This window comes from Salmo trutta, chromosome 4 (assembly GCF_901001165.1).
Source record: "Salmo trutta chromosome 4, fSalTru1.1, whole genome shotgun sequence".
NCBI classification, from domain to species: Eukaryota; Metazoa; Chordata; class Actinopteri; order Salmoniformes; family Salmonidae; genus Salmo; species Salmo trutta.
Window position 1 is genome coordinate 19,290,241 of NC_042960.1, and position 26,541 is coordinate 19,316,781.

At 42.2% G+C, this 26,541-nt stretch overlaps 1 protein-coding gene across 2 annotated transcripts in view; it reads right to left on the minus strand.

The window, feature by feature from the left end:
• LOC115192013 (RING finger protein 24) overlaps window positions 1–25,116 on the minus strand; it is a 51,221-nt gene extending 26,105 nt beyond the window's left edge. Inside the window, exon 1 of one of the 2 annotated variants that reach the window (XM_029750100.1) lies at window positions 24,611–25,116. The gene's annotated coding sequence lies outside the window, so the exon portion shown is untranslated. Of the gene's footprint in view, window positions 1–16,019; window positions 17,474–24,610 lie in introns of those variants that run through there. The other variant, XM_029750101.1, reaches the window with a different exon arrangement.
• Between the last annotated feature and the right edge of the window lie 1,425 nt (window positions 25,117–26,541).

Here is a 26,541-nt window from a genome sequence, read left to right on the forward strand (position 1 = left end):
AATTTGGTTGAGGTCAGGTGATTGTGGAGGCCAGGTCATCTGATGCAGCACTCCATCCCTTTTCTTCTTGGTCAAATAGCCCTTACACAGCCTGGAGGTGTGTTGGGTCATTGTCCTGTTGAAAAACAAATGATAGTCCCACAAAGCCCAGACCAGATGGCGTAATGCTGCAGAATGCTGTGGTAACCATGCTGGTTAAGTGTACCTTGAATTCTAAATAAATCACAGACATGGTCACCAGCAAAGCACCCCCACACCATCTTCTCTATGCCTCACAGTGGGAACCACGCATGCGGAGATCATCTGTTCATCTACTCTGTGTCTCACAAAGACATGGCGGTTGGAACCGAAAAAAATCTAAATTTTGGACTCATCAGACCAAAGGACAGATTTCCAAAGGACATGTTCCTTGGCCCAAGCAAGTCTCTTCTTCTTATCGGTGTCCTTTAGTAGTGGTTTCTTTGCAGCAATTCAACCATGAAGGCCTGATTCACGCAGTCTCCTCTGAACAGTTGATGTTGAGATGTGTCTGTTACTTGAACTCTGAATCATTTACTTGGGCTGCAATTTCTGAGGCTGGTAACACTAATGAAGTTATCCTCTGCAGCAGAGGTAACTCTGGGTCGTCCTTACCTGTGGCGGTCCTCATGAGAGCCAGTTTCATCATAGCGCTTGATGGTTTTTGCGATTGCACTTGAAGAAACTTTAGAAGTTCTTGACATTATCCGTATTGAATGATCTTCATGTCTTAAAGTAATGATGGATTGTCATTTCTCTTTGCTTATTTGAGCTGTTCTTTCCATAATATGAACTTGATCTTTTACCAAATAGAGCTATCGTCTGTATACCACCCCTACCTTGTCACAACACAACTGATTGTGTCAAACGCATTCAGAAGGAAAGACATTCCACAAGTTAACTTTTAATAAGGCACAGCTGTTAATTGAAATGCATTCCAGGTGACTACCTCATGAAGCTGGTTGAGAGAATGCAAAGCTGTCATCAAGGCAAAGGGTGACTACTTTGAAGAATCTCAAATATAAAATATTTGGATTTGTTGAACACCTTTTTGGTTACTACATGATTCCATATGTGTTATATAGTCAAAAATAAAGAAAAACCCTTGAATGAGTAAATGTGTCCAATCTTTTGACTAGTGCTGTACACCTGTCAGCAACGGGTGTGGCTGAAATAGCTGAATCCACAACATGTGAAGGGGTGTCCGCATGTATGTATGTAGTGCATGGGGGGGGGGGATTAACCCTTCCCAACCCCGACGGCTCTAAGGTCCCACCAGCTGTCTGTGTGGTATCCTGCAGTAGGCTAAGTGCAGCGTTTCACCTAACCTGCCATCCTCTCACTCTGAAAAAAAATAAAATAACACACTTTAGTCTCCTCTGACAGCTTTCCACAAATCTGCCTTCAAGTGGTCTTTTTTATTTTATTTTTTTACATATAACCCTCAGATGGTGAAGGTTAGGCTAGTATAACTGGTAAGCTGATCTTAGATCTACACTTACAGGCACATTTTACCTCAATATGGCCTCATTCGACGACTCCCTATTCCGGTTTATCTAAACAGCCTCTTGATCTACAGCTGAGAAAGGCATTACTATTGTACTACTAATGAAGGATGCCTAAGGAGGCAGGCTGACAGGTCTGAGATCTGTGAGCAGGCCTACTACAGCAGTACTTCCAATGGGCAGCCTGGCTGACAGGTCAAGATCATCCATCTCCTCCAACCCCCCCTCACTGCTGTCGTAGCCTAGTTCTTGGTCTTGGCAAAATGAATGGCCCCCCCAAAAAAACTGGTAAAAGGAACACCTCTTGGCACAATGCCTCTCCCCTATTTGACCTAGATAGTGTGTATATGTATTGATATGTAGATTGTGTGTGACATTTAAAAAAAATTATGTAGGTCTGTCCTTGAGCTGTTCTTGTCTATTAATGTTCTGTACCATGTCATGTTTGTGTGGACCACAGGAAGAGTAGCTGCTGCTTTTGCAACAGCTAATGGGGATCCTAATAAAATACCAAATACCAAATTCTTTGGACAGAGAACACATTGTATTTCTGTAACAGGGCATATTTCATTTCAGTTTTATAGATACTAGCTTAACCTCTAATCTATGCCACAGTCCGAGGACAAGTCACTCTTACTGACTTGATACAGAAACAAACAAAAAACCTAACTGCCTTATTTTCTGCAGTGATATAGCGATAGACAGAGTCACTAGATCGGACAGAATCGCTGTCCATGGCAATTTGACTGGAAACCCTTCTAGCGATTCTACTTCTGTGGATATTATATATTGACCCAAAGGCAACTATGATGGCTAGTCTAGGGCTACTCGGAGACATTGGAGTAACAATCTAAACTCAGCAAAAAAAAGGTCCTCTCACTGTCAACTGCGTTTATTTTCAGAAAACGTAACATCTGTAAATATTTGTATGAACATAAGACTCAACAACTGAGACATAAACTGAACAAGTTCCACAGACGTTAGACTAACAGAAATGGAATAATGTGTCCCTGAACAAAGGGGGGTGTCAAAATCAAAAGTAACAGTATCTGGTGTGACCACCAGCTACATTAAGTACTGCAGTGCATCTCCTCCTCATTGTCACGCTGGTGCCAGTGATGTCTGGTGAGGACCTGCCTTACAACAGCCCTACAAGCCCTCAGTCCAGCCTCTCTCAGTGTATTGCAGAGAGTCTGTGCACTGATGGAGGGATTGTGTGTTCCTGGCGTAACTCGGGCAGTTGTTGTTTCCATCCTGTACCTGTCCCGCAGCTGTGATGTTCGGATGTACCGATCCTTGTCAGGTGTTGTTACACTTGGTCTGTCACTGCGAGGACGATCAGCTGTACATCCTGTCTACCTGTAGCGCTGTCTTAGGCGTCTCACAGTATGGACATTGCAATTTATTGCCCTGGCCACATCTGCAGTCCTCATGCCCCCTTGCAGTATGCCTAAGGCACGTTCACGCAGATGAGCAGGGACCCTGGGCATCTTTCTTTTGGTGTTTTTCAGAGTCAGTAGAAAGGCCTCTTTAAGATGACAGTTATGGAAACTTAGGACACTAATTGCCTACCGTCTGTAAGCTGTTAGTGTCTTAAAGACCGTTCCACAGGTGCATGTTCATTAATTGTTTATGGTTCATTGAACAAGCATGGGAAACAGTGTTTAAACCCTTTAAAATGAAGACCTGTGAAGTTACTTGGATTTTTTTGAATTATCTTTGAAAGACAGGATCCTGAAAAAGGGACGTTTCTTTTTTTGCTGAGTTTATTTATTTAGCCCAGATAGATAACAATTAGCTCCACCATCGTCTTGTTTGGACTGGGCTTGGCTCACCCCAAGACTAGTTCTGCTGTGGCTCTAGCTGGATCCGGCAGTGGAACTCTCTCCCTCCGAACAATGTTGAGAAACACACAAACATACACCAGAGCCAGCGCAAGCTTGCTGAGACAAAGGCTGTTTCTGTCAGGACTGGCAGAGCCATGCGTCGTTATGCAACAACCCACCGTGTAAACGTTGTTGGGTGGGTGCTAATGCCATGGCAGGCAAGCAGCACTCAGATATGATCACTAATTTCTTTATGAAGGCACTGTTATAACTTATCATGACTGAGGTAGACTAGAAGGTGTGTGTGGAGGAGCAGTTTGTTTTTACGACTTGTGCCCCTGGTAGTATACTGTGATTTTTTTCCAGAGTTTTATGGATTGACCATTAGGCGATTTGCAGTCATTAAAGCTTAGCCTATCTGTTTTTTTACACTGTCTAACAGGCTAGCTACAAGAGGACTTGAATACAATAGACCATTTCAGTCCCTGACAGACTGTCCTCGGCCCCTGACTATCATCTCAAAATGATGGACTTACCACTACATTCCCCAAAATCTAGCCTATTACAGTTAGGCATGATTTATGATTGATGTTAAGTTGATTAAATAGCTACGTTTTCACCACGTGTGGTGACACACAGAGGACATACAGGACACGGCTTTGATTCAATTGATGTAAGATCTGGGGGTGCAGGTCTTGGCCTACAGTGGCAAGAAAAAGTATGTGAACCCTTTGGAATTAACTGGATTTCTGCATAAATTGACAACAATAGACAAAGAGTGTGCTTAAACTAATAACACACAAATTATTGTATTTTTCTTGTCTATATTGAATACATAATTTAAACATTCACAGTGTAGGCTGGGAAAAGTATGTGAATCCCTAGGAGAACGACTTCTCCAAAAGCTAATTGGAGTCAGGAGTCAGCTAACCTGGAGTCCAATCAATGAGTAGAGATTTGGCGATGTTGTTTAGAGCTGCTTTGCCCTATAAAAAAAACTCACAAAATCTGAGTTTGCTATTCACAAGAAGCATTGCCTGATGTGAACCATGCCTCGAACAAAAGAGATCTCAGAAGACCTAAGATTAAGAATTGTTGACTTGCATAAAGCTGGAAAGGGTTACAAAAGTATGTCTAAAAGCCTTGATGTTCATCAGTCCACAGTAAGGAGAAATAAATGGAGAAAGTTCAGCACTGTTGCTACTCTCCCTATGAGTGGCCGTCCTGCAAAGATGACTGCAAGATCAGAATGCTCAATGAGGTTAAGAGGAATCCTGGAGTGTCAGCTAAAGACTTACAGAAATCTGAGGAACATGCTAACATCCTTGTTGATGAGTCCACGATACGTAAAACACTAAACAAGAATGGTGTTCATGGGAGGACACCACGGAAGTCACTGCTGTCCAAAAAAAACATTGCTGCACGTCTGAAGTTTGCAAAAGTGCACCTGGATGTTCCACAGCGCTACTGGCAAAATATTCTGTGGACAGATGTTGTATGGAATTGTTTGGAAGGAACACACAACACTAGGTGTTGAGAAAAAAGGTACAGCACACCGACATCAAAACGTCATTCCAACTGTAAAGTATGGTGGAGGGAGCATCATGGTTTGGGGCTGCTTTGCTGCCTCAGGACCTGGACAGCTTGCTATCATCGACAGAAAAATGAATTCCCAAGTTTATCAAGACATTTTTCAGGAGAATGTTAGGCTATCTGTCCGGCTACTGAAGCTCAACAAAAGTTGGGTGACGCAACAGCACAACGACCCAAAACACAGAAGTAAATCAACAACAGAATGGCTTCAACAGAAGAAAATAGTGGCCCAGTCAGAGTCCTGACCTCAACCCGATTGAGAGGCTGTGGCATGACTTCAAGAGAGCAGTTCACACCAGACATCCCAAGAATATTGCTGAACTGAAACAGTTTTGTAAAGAGGTCTGATCCGCAACTACAGAAAACTTTTGGTTGAGGTCATTGCTGACAAAGGAGGGTCAACCAGTTATTAAATCCAAGGGTTCACATACTTTTCCCACCCTGCACTGTGAATGTTTACACGGTGTGTTCAATAAAGACATGAAAACGTATAATTGTTTATGTGTTATTACTTTAAGCCGACTGTGTTTGTCTGTTGTTGTGACCTAGATGATAATCGGATCAAATTTTATGACGAATTTATGCAGAAATCCAGGCATTTCTAAAGGGTTCACATACTCTTTCTTGCCACTGTAAATGTCAACATAGCAGCTAAGTAGCCTAGCGGCTGTTGAAGTAGGGTGGGACGGGATAAGGAACGGGTCAGGGAAGAGCGGATTTTAAAGGTCTCTCTTGGGGATCTCGTCCAGAGTGATTTATAGAATCCCTGCCAGAACCCCTTCCTCCCCTCGTTGTGTCGCAGGCGGCTGTCGATCATCGACCCCCTGCTAATGGACAGTATCAGGATTCGCTTAGCTAGATGGTCCCGGGTTCACCCCGTCGTCCCGGTAACCCTACCCCGCCGCGGTAAACAACCGACGTCATCCACAAAGGCTCGTTTCAGGTGTCACTCAGGGCTGTATGTTGTCCTGCTATTGAATGGAGCAAAGAAATGAGAAGAAAATACTCAAATACACTATTGGCAGTCCTAATTCATCCCTTTTAAATTCTGACACTGACTCGCTCTTCAATTCTGACACCGACTACCCTCTAAAAAGACTTTTTCCTTCTTTCATCACTGGGATCTCTCCGTCTCTAAGCACATCCTTGCAGGAGGTCGAAGAAGCCCAGGAAGTGGAGATACCGGTCCAGAGCCTGTGCCTCTCAGCACTGACAGCGACAGTCATTCACTGAAGGAGCAAACAGACAGACACAGAGAGACAGAGACAGAGAGACATCTACTCTTAAATGGGCACTGACAGCTAGGGAGACTACGGCCTACAGCCAGTTACTCTGTGGGGCTGGAACACACAAATGCCTACAAATAAACGCACACTCACTCCAGGGATCAACGGACCTCACAACGTGGACCTTTATTCACATTTCCCTTGTTTGTACTGAATCAGGTCACTTTGAGAGGGGAAAAATCCAAAGTACACTTCACTTGCCTCACACAGTGCCAGAACTAAGCCAATTGAACTGACAGTCAGAGAGACAGGACTATTGACTGTATGAATTACAGAATCTACCGCTGACACACCACTGCCCTCAAAAGGAAAGCACCTAAAAGTCATCAGATCTCATCACAGAAAAGTACCTAAAATATCCTACAAAGGACCTGAAAATTCCCTAGCTCCTACTTCTCATTTACTCAACACTCCATCCACCTCAGACTGGTTCCAACCCAAAATCTATTAGAGCATCTAAAAATACCTCCCATCTAGCCTATCCTCCCTTCAAACTGGAAGGCCCTCTCAACCAGGCCAGGACACAACAAACCAACAGCTCATAGTTGACTGGAGACAGGCTTGAGGAGGTGAGGGAAATGGGAGCGTGCTTACAGACTAGCCTATATCTGCTCAATATAGGCCGTATATTCTCGCTAACTATGCCAAGGCCAGTTCAGCCAAAAGCATTTTAATGGGCGGAACAACAAAGGCTTTGCCCTCTCATCGTTCTATGAGGCAACGGGTCCGTCCTTACAGTACTGTAACCACACTGCTTTGTTAGCCGTGGGGTAGTTCGCATTTCAACACGTCGGTCGTGCCTCTCTGAGGAGACTTATACAAGGCTCACAGAGGATGATAAAGCCGTAAAAATAGACTGGGGAAGCAGACCGAGAGAGAGCACGACGCACTCTGCCATGTGAGAAGCGGAGAACTGATAGCCAACTCGTTTTGAGAGAGAATGATTTTAGGTGAGACAACGACAAGGCAAAAAAGGCTTTTGGTTGTTGGCTCTTTGTTTCAAAGGCTAACCTTTGAGAAGCTATGTAGCCTAAGCTCTTTGTGAGGTTAGATAAGGTGAGGGCTCTCTCTCTTTGGCAAGGCTCTTAACATTTGTAAAGAATAAATAATACAGATATTTTTAGTCTTCAAGGCTTGCAGTGTCTTTCAGTGTTCATTCCATCTTGAATTATTTATTTAGACTAAACTAAATTTGCTGACATTTCCACGAAAACAAAACCAGCAGCCACATTTCGACGATAGGCCCTCTGACGTAGACCATACAAAAGGTTGTAGTTAAGCAGAGACGTTTTTTGAAAGATTCCTTGAGTGCTGCAGCCTTCAGCCATCTGCAAGTGGGTTGCAATTTTTAACAAGTGAGGTATCAAATGACACAACCAACACCCTCTTCCCACAAGCCCCAGAACAGCTCGAAGTTCTTCCACAGGGCTTTTCTTACAGTAATTTACTCTTCTAGACCTTCTTCTACTCCCCTTCTCCAGCTTGTCCTGGGGGACCTCAGAAGGTTACAGCAGTGGAGATTCCTGCCGGACAGTGAAAGTGAAACCGGTTCTGGTTTGAAGATAAATTATTTGCCCTCTGTGTGATCCATCTTACATTGATTTCAATAAGCCCTCCAACGTGGCTTGAGAGAAGTCTTTGACCACGTTTCATACTGAAATTGGACATTTGGCAATTATAAGTTATGGGGTTACAGAACCGATTTGTTTCAACAAAATAGTCTAAACGAATACTCAAACAATTTAAATGTATTTGGTTAAGCACCATAAAACCACAGTATGTGATTCAGAAGTGTTGTATAGGAAGTAAGACATGCCTTGTGTTTGCACACACACACTCTGGAGTGCCTCTCAGCCATTGCCCAGCAGCCACCAACCAGCTGCCAATCCACAGGACTGTTCACAAATCATCTTAAGGGGAAATAGATGGGCCAAAACACTTAAACAACACGTAGCCTAGCTAATGCCAAAACATACAGTAGCCAAAGCCTAGTTAATGCCAAACTAGCTTTCAATAAAACTAGCCTGCTTTATTGATTACAATTTAGTCTAGTCAGACAACACTGAAGGATGTGACCAATCTCAAAGCCTTGACCTGAACAAAAGTTTGACTACACAAGTACACATGCAAAAGAGGGTGCATTTCTTATGTCACAGACAACAGTGAAGTCCCAGTCAGACATGTATGGGTGCGGAGAAACAAGATCATTAATAACACCAGCACTGAGGGAAGGCTGTTTCTCTAGTTAAAGTAGTGTTTCTCAAACATGTCCTTGGGTGCATTGACAGTTTCCCACATTTGATTTATTCCACCGCTTGCACACCTGATCCAACTAGTTAAGGGCTTGATGATGATGGCTTGTTGACAAGCTGAATCAGGTGTGTTCGTACTGGAATATATTAAATATGTGGATCGCCTGAGGTTCCCAGGATGTGGACTAGTATGAGCAACCGTTGACTAGAGTCTGCCCAGGGATAAGGGATCTGATTACCCTGGCTGGGACTGGGTGACCTCAGGGTGAGGCCTCAGTAGTTTTCCCCTCGTTGCCTCCATGCGTCGGTCACATGGCGCTGCCCGCTGGTTCCTGGATTGCACCAGAGTAACCGCCCACATGGTAGGATGTTAGGCGCCAAGTGAGTAGTCCGGGGATTATTGGGCAAGTTCATTTCCTTATTTTTGGAGGGTAGTGGTGGTTTACTGGCAAGCTGTACCATTTAAACTATTGGTTATCTCCACATTGCAGGTATTCAATTAATACGGCCATGAAGGAGCTATCTTTAGTGTGCATTCTTGGTTGCCCCCCCCCCCCCCTTCCAGCAATAAATGTAATGGCTCAATTTGACACAAGTGTTGAAAAATCATTGCTTTCATACCTCAAACTGTCCGAATACTCCACAACCCGAAATGCCCTTTGAAAGGCTCTAACAAAATTACCCTCCTTTTCTCCCTTGCATAACCTGTGGCTTTCTCAAATCACACTACAAGCCGGCATGGGGCCGTAATACCATATCCACTCTGAGCCGTGCCGTTCCGGCAAACTAAGGAACCCCAGACCAGAGCACATTGCCTTACACTGGACCTAAAATTAGAGGTGCCTGGAAGTCCCTCCCACCAGATAGCCAGCCAAGTAGATAGTCAGAAAGTGAAAGAAGAACCCTCTTTGCATCGTTCCAGTAATTTTCCATTGCATTGGGCAGGGCCTAATACTAAGTAACAGGAATGGGCCAAAGCGGGGTAAGTCAGTGGCTTATCTAGACACAGCACCCATGGTCAATAACCAGAATGTCAAATCTAATTTTATTGGTCACATACACATGGTTAGCAGATGTTAATGCGAGTGTAGCGAAATGCTTGTGCTTCTAGTTCCAACTGTGCAGTAATATCTAACAAGTAATCTAACAATTCCCAACAACTACCTAATACACACAAATCTAAAAGGGGTGAATGAGAATATGTACATATAAGTATACGGATGAGCGATGGCCGAGCGGCATAGGCAAGGTGCAGTAGATGGTATAAAATACAGTATATACATGTGATATGAGTAATGTAAGATATGTAAACATTATTAAAGTGGCATTATTTAAAGTGACTAGTGATCCATTTATTAAAGTGACCAGTGATTGGGTCTTCATGTAGGCGGCAGCCTCTCTGAGTTAGTGATTGCTGTTTAGTAGTCTGATGGTCTTGAGATAGAAGCCGTTTCTCAATCTCTCGGTCCCAGCTTTGATGCACCTGTACTGACCTCGCCTTCTTGATGATAGCGGTGTGAACAGGCAGTGGCTTGGGTGGTTGTTGTCCTTCATGATCTTTTTGGCCTTCCTGTGACATCGGGTGCTGTAGGTGTCATGGAGGGCAGGTAGTTTGCCCCAGGTGATGCGTTGTGCTGACCGCACCACCCTCTGGAGAGCCTTACGGTTGAGGGCGGAGCAGTTGCCGTACCAGGCTGTGATACAGCCCAACAGGATGCTCTCGATTGCGCATCTGTAAAAGTTTGTCAGGGTTTTGGGTGACAAGCCACATTTCTTCAGCCTCCTGAGGTTGAGGAGGCACTGTTGCGTGTTCTTCTCCACACTGTTTGTGTGGGTGGACCATTTCAGTTTGTCTGTGATGTGTACGCCCAGGAACTTAAAACTTTCCACCTTCTTCACTGCTGTCCCTTCGATGTAAATGTAAATGATAGGGGGGTGCTCCCTCTGCTGTTTCCTTTTTTTAATACTTTGGGTGAGAGGTTGTTTTCCTGACACCACACTCCGAGTGCCTTCACCTCCTCCCGGTAGGCTGTCTCCTCGTTGTTGGTGATCAAGCCCACTACTGTTGTGTCGTCTGCAAACTTGATGATTGAGTTGGAGGCGTGCATGGCCACACAGTCGTGGGTGAACAGGGAGTACAGGAGAGGGCCGAGCACACACCCTTGACATTCAGACAAAACACATTGAGCTGGGGTTTTTCCTGAAGATCTCTTAGAGTGTTTGATCAATACTACTTTTGCTAGAGGACAAATCACATGTCCTGATCATGACCAACTTAACCTTTGAACCTCCACCCACAGATTCATTTTTGAGGAATAATTCTCCGTTGCAACAGCATTGTCCGGGATTGAAGGGAAACTGACTGTCACTACTGCATGATTAGGAAGCACAAGAAGTTTTCATTTGTATTCGTATCCTATTGTAAACGGTCTTCATGGTGGTTTGATTACACTCATTGGAGGAAGAGATTCACCAAACAATTAGACTTTTCAGTGGGCCTAACTGCCCAAACATGGTAGGTTGATACATTATGAAAGAACATCAGCAATCAAAAAGTCACTACAGTAGTTCACTAATTATCATAGATAGTAGTGTAACACGTTCACACTAAATCAGGCTTTCACCCTCTTTGTTGAGGATTAAATCTTCCTTGAGAAATCAAGGAGCCAAAATTCCTCTTTGTAGAACTGCTTTTTTAACTAACTCCAGTTGTATAGTTTTGGTTCAGAACACATGCTTTTGTAAGACCCCGCCCCCTCTCTTTTGTATTAAAATAGCTGACCGTTTGCAGTGTTTCGCAACACCACCAGCCAATTTACAGAGGGCTTGTGGCGAGTCCCCAGCACCCGAAACAAAGTCCATTATCTGATTCTGAAGTGGAAATTTCCACTGGCAGCTACAGCCAGCCATGATTTGCACATTTGAAACTTAACATACCAAAGGGCAACACCAAACCAGAGGCCTCGGGCAGAAGGCAGAGCTCCATAAGCGGCAGCAGGCAGGCAGGCATGGGGCTGTTCAAAACGCTGCCCGTCACGACTCACCACTACTATACACACACACAAATCAGTCAGCCATTGTTTAATTGAGCTTGAAGCCCAAATTCCTGACATGGTGGTAGTAGCATTATCAGGGCTTTAGAAGTAATTGGAATCATCACAGCTTAGGCTAAAAGTATATATCATTGTTCCTAGTCATTGTGACAACAGTGGTGAGCTAATCTGCAAACTGACCCAGTCAAGTCAGCCCTAATGCAGAAGACTCACAAAGCTTACCACGGGATACATCCTATACTTCTGTCAGTTAGTCTCTTTGTAAAGGGGAAACCTTCGAAAAACTCCACTTTGTTCTCTATTGGCCAGCGGGACAATATGGGTGATTGGATTTGTTCACCGAGGGGGAGCGACACTGCTATAGCGTTAAATAGGCGTCATAGCGATTCAGGGAGAAAACATAACAGCGCTGTTCCCTCAGGCGCTGAAATATGTATTGCGAAAAAAAGAATGCTTGTTTTTCTGCACAGTTGATGCCAAGTTCTGCAATAAACTAGGTCAGACTAACTTTAGTTCCAGAGATGGAGATGTGGTAGCAAAGGGTAGAGAATGCACTTCGATAAGAGTGAACAAGGTCAACCTCAGGGATGTTTCTGCCATTGAAATCCTTTGCGTTTTTTCGGGCCGCTGTATTAAAAAAGAATTATAATAAATCACGGTGTAAACTTAAATGACTAAAACCAGATAAAGTATGTAGAAACAATGATGGATCTATATATTTTAGTTTTTATAATATAATCTTTGAAAACTAAAAATAAAAACTAGACAGTCAGGGAGAATTGAAAATGACAAAAACAATGAATTTAGCAGTATTGGTTTTGTTTAGAGGTCGACCGATTAATCTGAATGGCCGATTAATTAGGGCCGATTTCAAGTGTTCATAACAATCGGTAATCGGTATTTTTGGCCACCGATTTGCCAATAATTTTTTTACCTTTATTTAACTCAGTTAAGAACACCTTCTTATTTTCAATGACGGCCTAGGAACGATGGGTTAACTGCCTTGTTCAGGGGCAGAACGACAGATTTTTACCTTGTCAGCTTGGGGATGCAACCTTACGTTAACTACCCAACGCTCTAACCACCTGCTTTACATTGCCAAGGTAAGTTGCTAGCTAGCATTAAACTTATCTTATAAAAAAAACAATCAATCAATCATAAACACTAGTTAACTACACATGGTTGATGATATTACTAGTTTATCTAGCCTGTCCTGCTTTGCATATAATCGATGTGGTGCGCATTCGCGAAAAAGGACTGTCTTTGCGCCGACGTGTACCTAACCATAAACATCAATGTCTTTCTTAAAATCAATACACAAGTATATATTTTTAAACCTGCATATTTAGTTAATATTGCCTGCTAACATGAATTTATTTTAACTAGGGAAAATGTGTCACTTCTCTTGCAAACAGAGTCAGGGTATATGCAGCAGTTTGGGCCGCCTGGCTTGTTGCGAACTGTGAAGACCATTGACTTCGCCAAACGGGGATGATTTAACAAAAGCGCATTTGCAAAAAAATTGCACGACTGTACCTAACCATAAACATCAATGCCTTTCTTAAAATCAATACACAGAAGTATATATTTTTAAACCTGCATATTTAGCTAAAAGAAATCCAGGTTAGCAGGCAATATTAACCAGGTGAAATTGTGTCCGTTCTCTTGCGTTCGTTGCACGCAGAATCAGGGTATAGAGAATCTGGCTCGTTGCGAACTAATTTGCCAGAATTTTACAGAACTATTAAATAACATTGTAGGTTGTGCGATGTAACAGGAATATTTAGACTTATGGATGCCACCCGTTAGACAAAATACGGAATGGTTCCGTATGTCACTGAAAGAATAATGTTTTCGAGATGATAGTTTCTGGATTTGACCATATTAATGACCTAAGGTTTATTATATTATAGTTAAGTCTATGATTTGATATTTGATAGAGCAGTCTGACTGAGCGGTGGTAGGCAGCAGCAGGCTCGTAATAATCAAAGGTATATGGTTTAGAGAGAAATAGTCGACGCGTCATAATTCCTGTAATAACTTGTGACTGAACTTGAAAGGGGTTCCTTCGTTATTTTACCGTTCATGTCTTCCATAGAGAATGTCTTGATCTACTTCAAATAAGGTCTGTGTTTTGTGCTTAAACCGCCTCGGCGTTTTGATACCCGTGTAAATCTCACTAGGTAACGTTTGTTAACAAATTTTCATAAATCCACTCTACAAAAAAAATTATCTTCGCTTATATTGATCAGAGTTATATCCTATGGATATCTACACAGTTATAAATTCTATACATTAGTTTATACTGGATTAAGCATTTGCTAACTCATTTCATTAGTTATGTTCCAACTTTCCCTCCATCTTGTGCCAATATCAGTTATTTTAAGTCTTGTTCCAATAGTTTATACATTTTTCTAAGAGATTGTCAGTTGGATAGGCTCTCCGCAAGGTTTTATATATCTTACCTATCATATGAATATACTTTTCTGACTCAGATTATAAGGGCATAAGGCAAGACCCAAATGCAGACACAGGAGGCAGATGGTTGAGCGCCGATATGTATTATACCAAACGGGGTAGGCAAAAGGCAGGTCGGGGACAGGCGAGACTTCATAAACCAGGTCAGAGTCCAAACAGTACCAGGGGATAGGCAGGCTCGAGGTCAGAACAGGCAGAGTGGTCAGGCAGGCGGATACGGAGTCAGGACAGGCAAAGGTCAAAACCAGGAGGGCTAGGAAAAAACAGACTGAGAAAAATAGGAGCTAGGAGAAACACTGGTTGACTTGGCAAAACAAGACAAGCTGGCAGAGAGACAGGAAACACAGGGATAAATACACCGGGGACTAATGGGGAAAACAGGAGACACCTGGAGGTGGGTGGAGACAATCACAAAGACAGGTGAAACAGATCAGGGCGTGACACATAAAGGATTCCCTCAAGATTGCGCTGATGTCCAAAAGATTTCTTGATATTAAACTTTCAAGTTGCATGTATTTGAAAATATCAACATTGGTCAGTCCAAAATTGCTTTTTTATTCTGCCATGGAAATAACTTTATTTCCCATTACCAAGTCCTTTACGGTTTCTATGCCTTGTGGACCAATTTATCTGTGAATTCTGAAAAGCTATCCAAGGATTGTGTTTTTAATTGCACTGTATCCAAAGTCAGCATTCACAATAACATAGGCCTATGTCTAAGATTATGCTACTGTTCTATAGCCCATCTTTAATAGATGGCACTGAATCAATGGAACACAGACATTTTGTCATTGTCTCATTTGGTATCAGATGTCAGGATACTGAGGGCAGATGCCTCCATTCCCAGAATTAAACCAGGGAATATTCCAAGTAGGTCACATAAACAGACCAATGCATTCTTAGAGATAGCAACGGTCAGTTGGTTTTGGGAAAACATTGCTAGAGTGACTTTTAGAAGAAACCTTACAACAACAGAACAGAGGCTGTTGAAACCATAGACCACTGTACTGTGTTCTTCAGGATCCTTCTTGAGCGTCTCAAATTAGGAGTGCTGATCTAGGATCAGGACCCTTTAGGGCTGGGAATTGCCAGGGACCTAAAGATACGATATTATCATGATACTTTGGTGCTGATACTATATGTATTGCGATTCAATACTGTGTTCTTATTGCGATTCGATGTTCCAAACATTTTGCTCACCATATGTCTGCTGCAGAGGGACAAGAGAGAGCCATGTGAAAACAAGCTTTGATTATTCATGGAAATAAATGCTGAAAACAAATTGGCTCCCTTTTAAAAAAAAGATTGAGATAAAGTTAGAGGAAAAATACTGCGTTCTGGTGCAGGTACAGCCAACTACCGCAAACATGTTGCACTATTGGCAAAATGATACATCAAAAATAATATCCCAACATGAAACTATCACTAGGGCCCAGGACCAGGTCCTATTCATTAGAATGGAAGGCAAAATTATTCCTAGATCAGCACTCCTACTCTGAGATGCTTTATGAATACGGGACCAGAACTGCATGGAAGACAGTCTAAGTTCCCTGCGTGTGAGCCGGGCAGCAGGGTCAATCTTCTAACCCCTGACCCAGGGAAACGGTGTTGCTCCTGCGGCTAATTAATCCCCTTTACCCTGAGGGCTAATCTGGGGCTGTGCTGTGGGATCCGCCTCACTGACTCAGATTCAATGGCTTTAGAGACAGATGGGCAAGAGACTGAGGCCCATCTTGAGGTGGGACACTGGCTGCATGTCTTGATGTGGGACACTGACCTGGCTGCATGACCAACATTGGTAGTGACTTTATTAGAGGCAGGCGAGATGCAAAAAAAGGCTTAGAACCCACCTTCATGACTGACATTGGTCGTAGCATTATGCCAATTATTAGCCACAACAGGCTTTCTATATCTGTAGTTTTGTGAGAAACCAATAATGACAAGAGATATAGAGCCATAGGGCCGATATTTGTCTACTTCAAAAATGAAAATAAGGCGTTTTTCATACCTTTCTGCATTTATTTTTTTCACACTCCCTGTGGCCAGCAGTCAAACACTTCTCTCCACCTCTCCCTCTTCCTTTTCGCTTTGCTCGTTCTTCTTCGGTGGGCTCAGACAGTAACACAAGCTGGTACAAACAAGCTGGGAACTGACACACGCAGCTGTCGCATGTAGCCCTCCCCTCTTCCTCCTCCCCCCCTCCCATCCAGCACTAGGCCTACATTTTCAGGAAGGAATTACTCTCTTCTTACCCATCTCTCTCTGTGTCGTCTCATAAACATGGGCCATTTTTAAACAGCCCTACTTTTTGGTGGAGGCCCCTGGATTTGCACCTTACCCCCATTCACATGGTTTACACGTCCTGTTTGGGCATCTGCCCACCTGCATACACACACATAATAATTGACTGACTATTGGGTGACTCATTCAAAGCCAGGGGATCAAACTCTCCTATGTTTCTAAATGGAGTTTAAACGGTCACCCAGACCTTTCGGCTATAGTTGAACATGTTCTAACTTTTAGCCTGAAGGTGGGCTACTTTTCATCCCAATTAGCCTACTATGCTAGTTCTTAGACATATGTTTGGGGATATAAATTGACCAAATCATGTGGGTCAGATTCAGTAAACACAACACAGTATGTAGATGTTTTGCTAATGGTCTACTTGCATTTCATTTCAATGAGATGATAGAAACAAGAGCCCTGTCCAGTGTCGCTAAATAAAACCTGTGGTCATGTGATGCGTGAATGGTCAGACCAGGGCCCGACAACAACTTGGCAACGCTTGGCAAAGCCAAACACAAATCCAACACAACACAAAGACTCAATATCAATGCTTTAGTTGGCTGAACTTCTGCATATAGTATAGCATTAATGTGATCGGGAGAGTCAAGTGCCTACTATACAAATACAAAGAGCGAGACAAGAATGGATATAAACATGGCACCAATATCAACATCTCTACACCTAAGAATAGTTGCACATGTGCACGCTCGCTCACACCACCAAACCCGTGGGCTAGAGATGCCTAATTGATTACCCGTGGTGGACAGACGGGACTGAATAGGACATGACACATTAATCAAGGTCAAATTAAGCAAAGCCCTGACTCAGCAGCACTCTCAAAGGCCTGACCACCTTGTCCTTGAGCATCGTCCAGATGTTGGCTTACATAGCAAGCCACTGCCTGGCACAAATGACAATGAAAGCGAGCCCTAAGAAAGCTAAAATGGAAATGAATGAATAATTCAAACCATCAATTAGGCTTAATCAGGATTAGGCTACAAGTCAACACTGAGGAAATTAGTGTTTTGATGTAGGCCTATAGCCTAGGCCCTAATTGTGTTTGTGCTTGCCCACCAAGGGCCCTCCTCGCTACAATTCCATCACATAGACGACATTCCAACATGTCAATTAAGTTTAGGCTAGTACTTCCTGAAATACATTTGACATTTTAGTAATTTAGGGTTAAGTGCCTGGCTCAGGGGCACATCAGATTTTTCACCTAGTCGGCTTTCGGTTACTGGCCCAACGCTCTTAACCGCTAGGCTACCTGCCGCTCTGACAGGACAGACCTATGACAAGAGACTGTCTCAGAACAGAAGTCACATCCTGAGGCACATGGCATAATACTATTGCAAGTTCATTGGTCAATACTACCCAGCACTAAGCCAAGCCAGGGAATGTGCGTGTGTCCGACTGCTATAAAAGGCCTATGAGATGACTGCCTCACATCTGTGGCTGCTTAACCGTTAAGTAAGCTCGGTTGCATCAAAAAAGGGAATCGTAAATCTGTGTGATGACAGCGGTGCATCATGTGTACAATGACAGATAGGATGCTAAATGGTAACACTGTTACTAAGCATACAAAAATCTCTGAAACTGGAAACACTTATCTCCCTTACTAGCTTTAAGCACCAGCTATCAGAGCAGCTCCCAGATCACTGCACCTGTACATAGCCCATCTATAATTTATTTATTTTGCTCCTTTGCACCATATTATTTATATTTTAACTTTGAACTTTCTTCAAATTACAAATCTACCATTCCAGTGTTTTACTTGCTATACTTTATTTACTTTGCCACCATGGCCTTTTTTGCCTTTACCTCCCTTATTTCACATCATTTGCTCACATTGTATATAGTCTTATTTTTTTTCTACTGCATCATTGATTGTATGTTGTTTTACTCCATGTGTAACTCTGTGTTTTTGTATGTTGTCGAACTGCTTTGCTTTATCTTGGCCAGGTCGCAATTGTAAATGAGAACTTGTTCTCAACTTGCCTACCTGGTTAAATAAAGGTGAAATATATATATTTTTTTAAAAGCCGGTGCCCAACTTCCTTGTTTATGACTGGAGAATGGAGTTACCCAACTGAAGTAAAGGATGTTGTGTCTGTTGTTTCTACACTCGTTGAATTGGGTACAGTCAAGATTAGGGATGAGAATGAGTAACGTCAAGCTCGATCTTTAACCAGAGCTTTTTTTTTATTATACTGTAAAACTATTAAGTGGAATGTGCTACATGGCTGCCCGAACAGGCAAGTGAAAAGACAATGTTAACTTGCTTTGACTCTAGTGTTCCATTTGTACATTTGCGGGGCACAACAAAAAAATGAACCAAGCCAAGCATCACACAGTTCTTATCCCTAAATTCCCATTCACTCAAATGCATTCCGACTGCTTCCTCCACACATGGGTGCTGAGTGCACACACAAGCTCCCGTTAGGCTTACAGAAACGCCTATAAAAACGTATCTAACTGATGGGATACACAAGCTACATTCCTTGCCAAATCACGACAGTTTTATCACAAATTCAATATTGGCCTGGTTGATTGAAGAATGAAAAAATGGCTACTTTGCAAACTGCTAGTGACATGTTTAATTGGTTAACCTAGGCTATAACCCCCGTAAACATAGACAGGTTCCACACTGTAAATACACAAAAACATTAGTTTGATAATGTCAAAGAGCGTATTTTCATCAGAATCCTTAAATATAGGCCTAATCAACAAGCAGACGTTGCGGCGGTAATTCATCTCCCTGCAATGCAGTGTTCAATGTGGAATTGTTCATCCATTTTGAAAATTGAAAAGAACAGGCAGAATAAACTCAACTGAACGTCTGTCTGTACATCAAAAATAAGAGCGATTTTGGTTTGTAACCCAGATTTTTTTCTTTCTTCTCTCTCTACTCGCCAAATTAAGCCCCGTTTCAAATTATCACTGAGAATAACTGTTCCAGACACGAGATGCACATCACTTCGCACCGGCAAATGTTCCATTTTATTATGTTATATTATGGTTTGGGTGCGTCTTGACTGTGATAAGGGCTCATTAAATAAACAAAACAAGGCTATGCCATTGCACAGCCATAGGATTCTACGCAAGTGCCACTGCTGAGGTTACTACCTTTTTGAAGATTGTTTTCCACGATATAATAACCAGCTGATATTATGGTTTCAAAAAAGGGATCTTAAATGGCACTTGCTTTTTTATTGACTTTATTGTAAGTTTATTAGGCACACCACCCAGTTCACGAAAATGGATCACCCCTACAGACAGTGAGTCACGTGGCCGTGGCTTGCTATATAAAGCAGGCAGACAGGCATCCAGTTACTGTTCGACTGAACATTACAATGGGCAAAACGAGTGACCTAAGCGACTTTGAGCATGGTATGATCGTCAGTGCCAGGCACACTGGACACAGTCTGTCACAAACGGCCGCCCTCATGGGCTTTTCACGCACGACAGTCCACGATTTACCGAGAATGCTGTGACAAGCAAAAAACATCCAGTCAGCGGTAGTCCTGTGGGGGAAAACAGCTCATTGAGGAGAGACGTCAAAGGAGAATGGCAAGAATCGTGCAAGCTAACAGGCGGGCCACAAATAGGCAAATAAGGGCGCAGTACAACAGTGGTGTGTAGAGCGGCACCTCGGAATGCACAACTCGTCGATCCTTGTCACGGATGGGCTATTGCAGCAGACGACCACACCGGGTCCCACTCCTATCAGCTAAAAACAAGAAGAGGCGGCTCCAGCGGGCACATGATCACTGGTCAATTGAGGAGTGGAAAGACATTGCCTGGAACATGACAGCAAGTTCAGTTTACTTGAGTGGCCTGCGGAGTCCCCAGACCTCAACCCAATAAAGCGGCATTGGGATGAAGGGGGGTCCGATCTGGTACTAGATGGGTGTACCTAATAAATTGTCAGCGTACTGCACCAACTCTGATAAGTCTCTTGTCTGACTCCAAAAGATAATGGTGCAACACTAATAAACTTAATATTATTTCTCCCACGTTGGACACGGTCGCTGTCCTCGGTTCTGAAACATAATCTTCAGTGCACCTTGGAATTGGCGCCTTTCCCTATGTTGCTATGTGCATAATGGCAAAGTTAACCAGCAAATTGGGATTGAAAACAACGGACAAGGATACAGCCCTTGCCTTAGCCTAATTGTCTAAGAATATTGAGGAGGGAAGAGACCCCAATTTAATTAGGTATATAATCAATAGCCTACCTGTTAAATGTGCCTGGCTTATAAATTATCCATATATATCTACAGAAATAAGAACAATCTTGCTTCTGTTTCCTGTTTGAGTGTTTGTTTAATAGCCTAACTTGGTGGCTTGGTGCTCACGGAATCACCGTGAGCACCAAGCCTCATGCAACAGCAAAATGTTGGGCAAAGCAATTTCACTTTGCTATGCTGTAATAAAGGCTTTACCATTTTTTTTTGTTAGAACAGACTGGTATTACCTATAATTTATTTAGTGTTGTTTACACTATTCCAAATAGGCAGTAAAATCATACGGTAATATAACAGCACCTGTTTGTCACACATAAAATGCACACAGCTCTTGTTCCTATACCCCCCTTTTTCTTGAGCTCCTTCTTATTATTACAACTATTATTATTATTATCATCATTATAATAAGTCATGTTGTCATCATTAGTAGGCTTTGTATAGTAGGCTTGTATAACCACCATAGAGCTGTAGGCCTAAGAAGGCGTCCTGTTTAGTCTTAGTACCGTAACTTACTTAGGCTTGTATTTCAATATATAGGCCACAGTATCAATCATTCATTCATTAGTTCGTTCATGCTGTCACACAGAATACGAAACATTCATGATTTGAAATGCAATCAAGCATTTTCGTTTTTAAATTAAATAACAAAGGGTGCTTTGAAGAATTAGCCTAAACAATAAATAAACCGCAATTCACGAACACATGCAACCGTTCTTAGTCTGCTGTAATAAAATGCTTTATATATTTTTTCCCCATTAGTACAGACTCTCTGGTACACTAGAACAGGCTCAAGTTTATTTTTCACGTCTTCCACATCCATTTTGCTGTCAACCTTATGTGTTCGGAGTTTTTTATAACCAATTTATTGATGTGATTATGACAGGCAATAGGTCAGGCCTACTGGTTACAAGCATGCGATGCTTACATGTTTCACATAAAGAGAGCACGGGTGAGGGAATAGGGGATGTTTTAAGTAAAGAAATTAGGGACTTCGTTAACAGAACTTCTCAATCAGAAACTAAACGGCTGACATGTTGTTGCAGCTTCAACACGGACAGCGCAATAAACACTTGCTGTGCTGCGGTGTCTTTTCGTCGCAGTAGTGAGGAGAGCGAGAAAACGTGCACAACTCACACAGGTACTCTCATTTTTGTTAACACAGTGTGACCGTCGGGCTCTTCCTTGAGTCATTTGTGTCTTAATTATTTAAATCAAACAGTGTGCTTAAAGTATCAAACAAGCTCAGTGCATATGTAGTTGATTTTATTCAAACACATAGGGTAAGTCTGTCTATATATGGAAAAATACGTTTAAACATTTTGACCAATCGATCGGTCGAAAGAATAGGACGACACCCGGTCGACCAAGATTTTTGTTGTTGTTGGGGACAGCCCTAGTCCTACCGTTTCTGTAAATTTTTTCTCCAGTACGGAGAATTTTTTTTAATGAAATGTATGCATTCACTACTGTAAGTCGCTCTGGATAAGAGTGTCTGCTAAATGACTAAAATGTAAATGTACAACACTGGGGTATGGGGTATTACCGGAAGTGCGCACAAGTGGCGCCATTCCAAAAAAAAATTATAACGGGCCTCCCAACTGGCGCAGCAGTCTAAGGCACTGCATCGCAGTGCTTGAGGTGTCACTACAGACTCAGGTTCGATCCTAGGCTGTGTCGCAGCCGGCCGCGACCCCTCCATGTCATTGCCAAAGATTCTGGCCTTTTGGCAAGAAAATGGTGCTATCTGGTTGCTTAATATAAGCAATTTGAAATTATTATCCTTATACTTTTGATACTTAAGTATATTTAAAACCAAAATACTTTTAGACTTTTACTCAAGTAGTATTTTACTGGGTGACTTTCACTTTCTATTATTTTCTATTAAGGTATCTTTACTTTTACTCAAGTATAACAATTGAGTACTTTTTCCACCACTGTACAGGAGTAAGGTAATTACACTATATAATTTTGGCAATTTAATTAAATTTACTTTAGGGAAAACTTAGCTTTCCCTAGCCTTATGGACTTTGCCTTATAATGTGGCATAAACACAACCAGTCACGATGTTTTCATCTGATTGTCAAACAATCAATCATTCGTTCACTCACAAAATAATTCCAACATCCAAACCCCAGCAGTTCACTGTGCACCCACTATTTAATGAATGGAAAGAGACAGTCACAAAACATCATGGATGCATCATCCATCAACTGTTGTCCATGCGCGCCTCGGTCTCGGCCACTCATCTCCGCCTTGACAAAATGTAAGTGTTCTCCTCAAACCACAATGCAATTTGGAGCGTATACTCCCCAGTTTCCAGTCAATTCGCACATGTTTCATGCAGCAGACATGCAGTGATATTAAATAGTGGTGTAACAGCCTATAGTTCTTTAGGCATGTTATATTCATTTTGATAGGCTCACGTTTTACCGGTACGGCGTACCCCCACTATTTATTTACCGGACCGCCTTACTTTCACCCCTGCTCCTAACCAGCAGAATTGTGTAGTTTGGGATTAGCAAGCGCAGCTTGAAGCCTGTCATCTACTGTACCACTCCGGTGATTGACAGGTTTGGTAAACGGGGTACGCATTTGGGTGGCGTCACCTTCCTATGGCTTTAAGAGTCCTTGGTCATGTTCATTAGGCGCAAACAGAAGAAAACGGAATGAAACAGGAGTTGTCCAATGAGAAACACGAATTCATTTTTCGTTGCAAAATGTTTTCAAACCTTTTTCCATTCTGTGCCCTAATGAGCATGACACCTTTGATGTAATATTTGAAGTGGAGGGCTCCTTGAGAGAAATTATGCAGTTGACCCGCCACTGACTCTCCAGGGGTGGGTGTTCTTTATATTGTCCATTTGTCCCTCAGCAGCCAAGATGTAGAAAAGGCTAAAAGACATCTTTGGACATTGTGCACAATAAAAAGTCCCTGATTACTTCTTAATAGCCTTTCCAATAAAGGGGGGGGGGGCACTGCGAAACTCTTGGTACACTTGGTTTACAGTGGAAATGTATACCTAAGAATAAGGTATGGAAATTGCTGCGAGGGTTTGAATCACAGAGAATACAGAGTTAAGCCTTTATGGCTTTAGCTATTCAACTATCTGTGTGCACGTGGCATGACATATGCAGAGCATCTTGAGTCAGAAGCCAGTGAGGTCTATAGCAGGTTTATAGCATCATTATAGAGCAGATGCTGCATATTAGGCGAGCCTCAAACTTAACAGCAGTCTGTGCTGGGCAGGTAAGGGTTAATGCATTACCTAAACCTTTTCTTCCCATCCACTGATGACACCAACCCTGTAATGATAAGCAATTATGTGCAACTACTTAGCCTACGTCAAGAGGGAAGAACATGATTTCGCTATTGGTTATAGTGTTGTCTGGCGGTACTAGTTTGTTCATATAACGTTAGCACTTTACTAAGCACATGCATGGCCAAAGCACGAAGCCAGCCAACAGCACTTCGAATAGGAGCAAGTCTAGAACATTCTATCTATCGTGTGTGCAAACATAGTAACTTCACTTTCAGGTTTTGCTGAACCAAGAGCCAATGCGTTTTCAAAGTGAAACTGCATAGAAAATGCACAATTCGCAAATCAGTCTGCTATGCAAATGATTGAACAAGCAGTTTATCACGAGCAACTGATTCCCACAGCACGAGCTAGGCCTAACGAGTATTACACTTGCTTAACAACAACGTCGATTGTATCGACTCATACAATATTGACAATAGTTTCACGTTTTACTATGTTATTATGAAAACATGATCCAATATTAGCCAACGAGAGGTAGGCTAAAGCACAGCTGATGATAATGGGCCTAAATGCATTTTGCTTGTCCATCGTCAGCTGAAAAAGGGAGCGCGGAGGGGGGCGTATTTGCAAAAAAATCGATGAAACAATGGTTTAGGTTGAATCCCTATAATTTATACATCAGATAAACAAGTAAACTAGCTCGATTTTCACAACGATATCCCAACTGCAACCACTCCTATTAACATACAAGCCTGTATACAGACACGTTTGGTGCTGCAAAGCAACACAAATATTAGGACACTTACCAATCAATACCGTCCTCGATATCTGCTCGTCTCTTCTTCACCAATACCAATGAGAGAAATATCAGGCCAATAAAACAAACAAAAACTCTGCACGTCAGATAACTAGTTACAGTAATGTTAGCTACACAACTGTCTTATCTACACGGGATAGGCTACAGCCCATGCAAAGCGTCTTCATTCAACTCGCGATGTTGGTGGTTGAATATGGTTTGCTCGATATTGGCTTGCTGGCTAGCGATGTAGCAATATTTATCAACACTGTAACTGACACAAAACTGAGAAGCGGACATAACGATAAATGAAACCGATTAAAAAGGCAACTACTGCTCCTCAAACGATTATCTAAATTGATTTCCAGGTGTAAAATATTCTCGTGGTCAATTTTTGAACGGTTCTCCAAGCACGTAGTGCTCGTAGTCCCTCCTCCTAGCCCGTTTAACGGAGACAGAGTCGTGTACAGTGTATACGCGGGATTGCTGTGTTCTGGAAGGAAGGAGGGAGGCAGAAGAATGAATGCATTGCTCACGTAGTTTGCTGTGTTTATTCCGAGCTGGCATCAGATATGGGAGAACTCCACATCTGCCTGGCTGGCGTCGGGATTGAACATTTTTTTTACATGATGATGGTGATAAAAAATAATGGTATTATTGCATGCATGTAATCACATGCAGACTATTTTATTATAGATCATCGATCATAGGATGTTTGTTATTTACATTTATATGCCTATAGAAGTTGATGCAACATACTTGGCTAGAAATAATTCTGTTGAGATTCTATTGAGTTTAGCTATATTATTTATTTAGTCACCCACTTAGTGACTGCACATTAACAATGTCATCATTGGGATCTGTCTCAGTGAATGAGCTGAGATAGTGGTTAAGATGTCAGAACCTTATATTGCTCTACAGTCAAACACTGTCTGCTGATGATGACTAGTCTAGATTCGAGAACAACAAAAAGCATCTCTCAAACTGAATTAGACTAGATCACGTGTCAAGTGTCACCTATATAATCAATAGGATTAGTCCATTAAAACTGGACCAAAAGCAAACACAATGCAGTAATACCTAACAATACACACAAACCCAAACAATTGAAATAATGAAATTAAGAAATACCAGATTGAACAATGTCAGAGTCTGGAATATATACACTATCGTTCAAAAGTTTGGGGTCTGCAGATCATTCCATACATGGGGCGTATCTCTGTCCATTGTCTGTGTTCCTTCGCCCATCTTAATCTTTTCTATTTATTGGCCAGTCTGAGATGTGGCTTTTTCTTTGCAACTCTTCCAAGAAGGCAAGCATCCCGGAGTCACCTCTTTACTGTTGACGTTGAAACTGATGTTTTGCAGGTACTATTTAATGACGCTGCCAGTTGAGGACTTGTGAGGCATCTGTTTCTCAAACTTGACACTCTAATGTACTTGTCCTCTTGCTCAGTTGTGCACCAGGGCCTCCCACTCCTCTTTCTATTCTGGTTAGAGCCAGTTTGCGCTGTTCTGTGAAGGGAGTAGTACACAGTGTTGTACGAGATCTTCAGTTTCTTGCCAATTTCTCTCATGGAATAGCCTTAATTTCTCAGAACAAGAATAGACTGACGAGTTTCAGAAGAAAGTTATTTGTTTCTGTCCATTTTGAGCCTGTAATTGAACCCACAAATGCTGATGCTCCAGATACTCAACTAGTCTAAAGATGGCCAGTTTTATTGCTTCTTTAATCAGAACAACAGTTTTCAGCTGTGCTAACATAATTTCAAAAGGGTTTTCTAATGATCAATTAGCCTTTTAAAATGATAAACTTGGATTAACTAACATAACGTGCTGTTGGAACACATGAGTGATGGTTGCTGATAATGGGCCTCCATACACCTATGTACAGCTGAAGTCAGAAGTTTACATACACTTTAGTTGGAGTCATTAAAACTT